General features: G+C 56.6%; 1 long non-coding RNA gene across 1 annotated transcript; it reads left to right on the top strand.

The window, feature by feature from the left end:
• Positions 1–2,813: 2,813 nt before the first annotated feature.
• On the top strand, positions 2,814–6,070 carry LOC142077129 (uncharacterized). Its single transcript, XR_012671571.1, has 3 exons — positions 2,814–3,811; positions 4,196–4,713; positions 5,411–6,070. It is a non-coding gene; the product is annotated as an uncharacterized LOC142077129 (long non-coding RNA).
• Positions 6,071–6,322: the final 252 nt, after the last annotated feature.

Genomic DNA, 6,322 nt, shown 5'->3' with positions numbered 1-6,322 from the left:
GGACCATCGAGGCGGTCGTCCGGAGCGGAGAGTGCACGTGGGGAACTTGCGGACCATAGAGAGCAAAGTCCGGCCTAGAGAGTACCCCTGGAGGACTGCCGGACCATAGAGAGCAAAGTCCGGCCTAGAGAGTACCCCTGGAGGACTGCCGGACCATAGAGAGCAAAGTCCGGCCTAGAGAGTATCCCGGAGGACTGCCGGACCATAGAGAGCAAAGTCCGGCCTAGAGAGTACACCCTGGAGGACTGCCGGACCATAGAGAGCAAAGTCCGGCCTAGAGAGTACCCCTGGAGGACTGCCGGACCATAGAGAGCAAAGTCCGGCCTAGAGAGTACCCCTGGAGGACTGCCGGACCATAGAGAGCAAAGTCCGGCCTAGAGAGTACCCCCTGGAGGACTGCCGGACCATAGAGAGCAAAGTCCGGCCTAGAGAGTACCCCCTGGAGGACTGCCGGACCATAGAGAGCAAAGTCCGGCCTAGAGAGTATCCCGGAGGACTGCCGGACCATAGAGAGCAAAGTCCGGCCTAGAGAGTATCCCGGAGGACTGCGGAACCATAGAGAGCAAAGTCCGGCCTAGAGAGTACCCCTGGAGGACTCCCGGACCATAGAGACGGACGTCCAGACCAGAGAGTACACCTGGAGGACTCCCGGACCATCGAGATCAAGGTCCCCCAAGAGCTGGGGAGTGGGGCTGTGGGTCCTGGCGGGACTTGAGAGTGGGGCTCCCAGGGGGCTGGAAAATGGTGTGGTCGGGTGCTGTGAGCTCCGGGGGTCCTGGGGCTGGGAAGTGCTTGCAAACGCTGGGGAGGGGCTGCGAGCCGTGCGCATGCGCGGTGCCGGGGCGCTGTGCGCATGCGCGGTCCCGGGGCGCCGACTACAACTCCCGGCGTGCCTCGCGCGGGCGGGCCGGTGAAGCCGCGCGCTCATTGGTTGCGGACGGTATTTCAACGGGGCGCCGTGCGCATGCGCGGTCCCGGGGCGCCGTGCGCATGCGCGGTCCTAGGGCGCCGACTACAACTCCCGGCGTGCCTCGCGCGGGCGGGCCGGCCGGTGGAGCCGCGCGTTCATTGGTTGCGGACGGTATTTCAACGGGGCGCCGTGCGCATGCGCGGTCCCGGGGCGCCGACTACAACTCCCGGCGTGCCTCGCGCGGGCGGGCCGGTGGAGCCGCGCGCTGATTGGTTGCGGACGGTATTTCAACGGGGCGCCGTGCGCATGCGCGGTCCCGGGGCGCCGACTACAACTCCTGGCGTGCCTCGCGCGGGCGGTCCGGTGGAGCCGCGCGCTCATTGGTTGCGGACGGTATTTCAACGGGGCGCCGTGCGCATGCGAGGTCCCGGGGCGCCGACTACAACTCCTGGCGTGCCTCGCGCGGGCGGTCCGGTGGAGCCGCGCGCTGATTGGTTGCGGACGGGGCGCCGTGCGCATGCGCGGTCCCGGGGCGCCGACTACAACTCCCGGCGTGCCTCGCGCGGGCGGTCCGGTGGAGCCGCGCGCTGATTGGTTGCGGACGGTATTTCAACGGGGCGCGCGGCGGGCTTTGCACCGAGGCGGCGGCGCAGCGTGAGTGTGAGGAGCCGCGGGCCCGGGGAGCCGGGCTGTGGCGGGGGGGGGCGGTTCTGCAGGCTCCGGGGACAGGGGCTGGGGGGGCTCCAGGCGGGGGAGGGCCTGTGAGCATCTGGGGAGTGGGGAGTTGGGGGGGGGGGGCTGCGTGCCCTAGGGGGGCCGCGCAGTGGGCCGGGCCGGGGCGGGGGGCCGGCGGGCGGGAGGGGGGGGGCGCTTTGTGCAAACAGATCCTCCCTGCGAGTCCCCACTGTCGCCCCGTGGGGCCGGGGACCCCCCAGCCCTCCCTGCAGGCAGACTGGGGGCTTCGCGGGCCGAGTCGAGGGAGGAGCTGCTGGAGAGAGGGCTTAGAAACGGCCTTCTGCCCCCGAAACTGCTGGAGCGTTTGAAAGGGAGGGACAGGTCCACCCCAGGGCTGTTCCAGGAGCAAAAGCTGGTCCCAGCCAGCTCGCCTCTGCTCCCCCGGCACCGGGATCGGACCTTTCAGCCCCGTTCCCGAGGGCTGAAGTGAGGTGGGGGTCCCCCGGCTCTCCCCGGGGGGCAGGCGGCAGCACGAGGCGGCGGTGTCTCCCCGGTACCCGGCAAAGGGGAGCGAAACCGGCCGGCTGGAGCTCCGGGGGTGCACAGCCCGGCCCCGCACGGCAGAATCCTTCCCTGGGTTTTCACCGTTGGCTGGGTGTGACAAACAGGTTCATTTTGTGCCTCCTCTTTTCCCAGCGTCACCTTCTGCGTCACGCGAGGAAAATCCTGCGCGGTTGACGCCGCTTGCTGCTCAGGTAACGGCACGTGTGGGGCCGGGGGAGCGGGGAGAAACATTGGCGCGTTCAAGGACGCTGCAGGTGCTCCGCGTCAAACCCAGGGAAAAGGCAAATTTGTGCCGGTGCAGAAAAGCTGACGAACGGTTGCCGTTAACAGAGCGCGCGTGCCTCGTTCCCGCATCGGTCCCTGGGTAGTTACGAGCGTTTTCCTTTCAGGGAAAAGAATGAGCTTTCGCCTACGATAAATTAAGAGCTGCCTGTGACCTTCTTTAGGGTCAAGTGTTTCTCTTCTGTTTGTTCGTACTGATTTTACGGGCAGGTTGGAAATAGCCTTTTATTTTTACACGCGTAATTGTAATTTGTAGTACTACGCGGTGTCAGGATAGTGAATTTTGGAGCACCCAGGTACTACTAGAAACGTAATGAACGAGACACGATGGAAACTGATACTTCAACTTGATTTTTACTTGATTTTTTTTTTCATTAGAGTGTTGATGGCATGTTGTCCTGTGGCTCCATCCACATTCTGTTCAGCGGAGTCTTCAATCTAGGACTTTGAAGGAAAAAAGTTGGTCCTTCCAAAAAAGGGCTAGTCATTCATAGGATCGAGGCATAGACTTGGCGAGCCGCTTAAGTACGTGATCGGAATTAAAGCCAAATGCCGCTTCGCGTTGCTGCTGTCGGTCTTCGCTTTCATTAGTTTTCCCGCTGCTCCGTCATGGTTGGGAGCTCTGAATCATCCTTTTTTTCGCTCCCTAACGCATTTTTCTCCCCAAGGAGAGGCTACGTTTAAAAGCTACTTAGTTTCCTCACAAATGCATTGGTCAGTAAAATGGAGTTAGGATGCTTGGAACCACACAAATGACACCAGTCTTACAGATCTGGACTATTTCTGAACACGTGTTCATCGCGTGCAGATGTCATCGGGATACGGATCATCTGCACTTCGTGCTCTGACGAGACGATCAGCTGAGACAGGGACGAGCTCCAAAAGGAAAGAAAGGTACAACGTCAAAGTTTTGTTTTGTTGTTGGGTTTTGTGGGGTTTTTTTGTGTTTGTGTGTTTTGGGGTTTTTTTTGTTTGTTTTTTTTTTTTGTTTGGTTGTTTGGTTGGTTGTTTGTTTTTCCTTAAGAGTGCGACGTTGACTGGTGGCAGCCTGCAGAGCTCTCTTGCTGCCTGACCTCTCTTTTCCTTCTCTGTCACTCCTCTTTCTAGGCAAGTGAGTTCTAGCGAAACTAAAGCTGCTAATGAGCCAAAAAAAAGGCACGGTTGTCTGAAACGTGCAGAAGCTCTAGTGGCCTGTCTCAACAACCGCACCAAAGACGATGCCAAATACTTTCTCCTCCACTCAGCTGTAGCCTTCACAGAAGAGGAAGCTTTGTGCTAAACGTTGTTTGTTTTTTTTTTCCCTTTCCTCTCAGCAGAACGTCAACTGCCGTGAAAGTACGAGACAGGTGGAAAGGATCCCTAGTGGTCTGCAAGTACGAGGTAGGCCTGTGACATGTGTCTGCGTTTTTCCTAAGGTGCTCGTAGCACGGACTTTACAGTTAACACGAGGAACGTGGCAGCTCTCCTTCTATATGATTTTTTAACGTGAAATATTTTAACGCAAATACTAAAAATAAAGGAGGTCTGTTCTGGAGCGTGGTACGCCTCTGCAAAGCTTGCTTCCCTCCGTCTGTTTTCTCTTCCTGCAAGCACGCTCTTCTGTTTCTGTGCGCTTGCTAGGAAAGGGTGCTGTGAAAATAACGTTGGACTAGAAGAGGAAAGGAACCGTTTGTAAGAGCTGGGATGTTCGGGAGAAACAGGCTTTGTTTTCACGATAAAAGCTGTATGCTTTTTCAGTCAGTCGGTGTTTAAAATGCCTTACAGGAGCACTCGAACACCTTACTGAGATGCTAGCATCTGTGCTAAAAGCAATCAAGGTCAAAGAAGCGGCGTGGACAACACGGGACAAATCGGCGTCGCTTCGGTGCGCTTTCCAGGCTTTCCCGAGAAGCGGTAGCAGCCTCGTAACTAGCGACAGAGAGTCCTGATGTGGTTTTGGTGAGTTACTGCTTCTATCGCGTCCTTTTTCCTAACCTGCAGCGCGTAATTTTGACTTTGGTTGGAAAGAGATTTTCCAGAATGGAAATCTTTCTCGTTCAAAGGAGTCGCCTTTTACGAACTTCCCATCAGAATGGATCTTCAGAGATGACGTGCTCGGCAGTAGAAGTCATCCGCAAGGAGACTTTTCGCGCTCTCTCTGGGAAAAAAAAAAAAGGGGTAGGTCGATTTCCTTGCACAGACCCAAGCGCAGCACGTCTTCCGATAGTCGACGTACGGCTGATCTTTGGTTCTCGGGTGTAACGGTCGAGAGATCGTAAAGACGCGTTCCTCCGCACGCTCGGGTACGGCCGACAGCGTTAGCAAACTTGCCGGTCCTTTTTGGTAGCCTGATGTATTGCAGCACCGGGGATTTGATATTCCCCACCGCCTGCCCCCCCCCACCCCCCCCCAAAAAAAAAGTAAAACCGTATGGGAGATCTCTTATCTCACTGATTTTTCTATCGTAAACGAAATTTTAAAAAGAAAGTGAAAATTGTATAACTTCCAAACTGACTTGCGTTGTTTAAACTGCAACTGCCAAAGAGCTGTAGCGTATAATTTATTAGGTGTGCTTAAGCAGTTAGGTAGTTGCTCTAAACGTTTAAAAAGAGAGGCAACTGATGGGGTTTTTTTCCCGATCTTTTGGCAGAGCGCTCTGAAGTCCTTTATTTCTGCCTCGCTTTCAGTGGCGCGTTTCCCCGGCAGTTGGGTAGCATCGGTCTCGGCGCAGCTGGCCAGGCGTCCCTCCTAGTCATGTGACGCACGCAAAACCCCTGGTCAAACGATAGCTGTGTAGTTTGGAGGTAGATAATTTAACGGTATGAATTCACAGCTACGCAATTTCAATTAACGCAAAAGGAAAATCAAATATTTTTATAGTATAAGCCTTCTCGTCGTACGTCTGTAAGCGTACGCACGCCTTTTTAGCATAAAATGAATTGCTGAGATTTGTTCTTTCTTCTTCATTTTACTCTTCAAAGTTTTACGCTTCGCTTTCAGCTTTATCGGCCAAGCGAGCGAGATGCGCAGCAGCAGCAGCAGCAGCAGCAGCAGCAGCGCCAGGGCTGGAGCTGTGGCGGCGGATCCGTGAGCGTAGATGCCGATTACGGCGCGCCCTTGTCCTGCAGCCTCACGGGGTTATCTCCCGGCAGCGGTGCTGTAAGGAAGGGACGAGGCGTTTTCCGACACCAGCGAGAGCGTTTACTTCTCTGCGAAGGACGCGTTCAGAATCGCGTCAATTAGTCCTCACGCGGATTTTAAGCGTTCGAATCGCTCGAGCTTTTAAAGGCCGCGTTGTATTTCGAGCTGACCCGTTTGCCTGGCACCCTCCTTTAGCTCGACTGCTACCCTCTCCCTTGTCCTGACCGAATTCCTCTGCTGCCTTCGGTGCTGTTTTTTTTAACGTGCTGAAATAGATCCGTTGGGATTTTTGTTTTTCAGATGCCGTGCTGTAAGCGTCCCGTGGTGCTCAGGAGAGACCCCCGGCCCGGGTTTGCCTGCCGGTCGTTGGGCGTGCTGAGGGTAAGGGGCCGGCTGCCAGCCTGCGGGACGGGGGCTGAGGGGGGGCTGCAAGCGTTTGGGGGGGCCGCCCCTCCTTTATCTTTCTAGCAGAGCACCCCTTTTTGGCGGGGGTGCGTGCGTACATACGCCAACGGCATTATTAAAGTAACGAGCTGCCGGTTGGGGCCGTTTCCCTCATGTTGTGCCTTTTTGGGGGCTGAATAAAAAGGGGGGGTTGGGGGCCTGGAGGGGTGATGATGTCATTTGGGGCACCCCAACATCACTGGCGGGCTGATGATGCCGTGGAGGAGCAGGTGAGTGGGGAATGGGGGGCCATGGGGGGTCCCCCCCCCCCACAAAGGGGGTCACAGCCCAAAAGTGCCTGATAATTCCTGGGGGGGTTCAAAAATT

Source organism: Calonectris borealis, unplaced genomic scaffold, assembly GCF_964195595.1.
Source record: "Calonectris borealis unplaced genomic scaffold, bCalBor7.hap1.2 HAP1_SCAFFOLD_158, whole genome shotgun sequence".
In the NCBI taxonomy this organism is placed as follows: Eukaryota; Metazoa; Chordata; class Aves; order Procellariiformes; family Procellariidae; genus Calonectris; species Calonectris borealis.
Note: the sequence above shows the minus strand (reverse complement) of the source record. Positions and strands in the feature narration are given on the sequence as shown.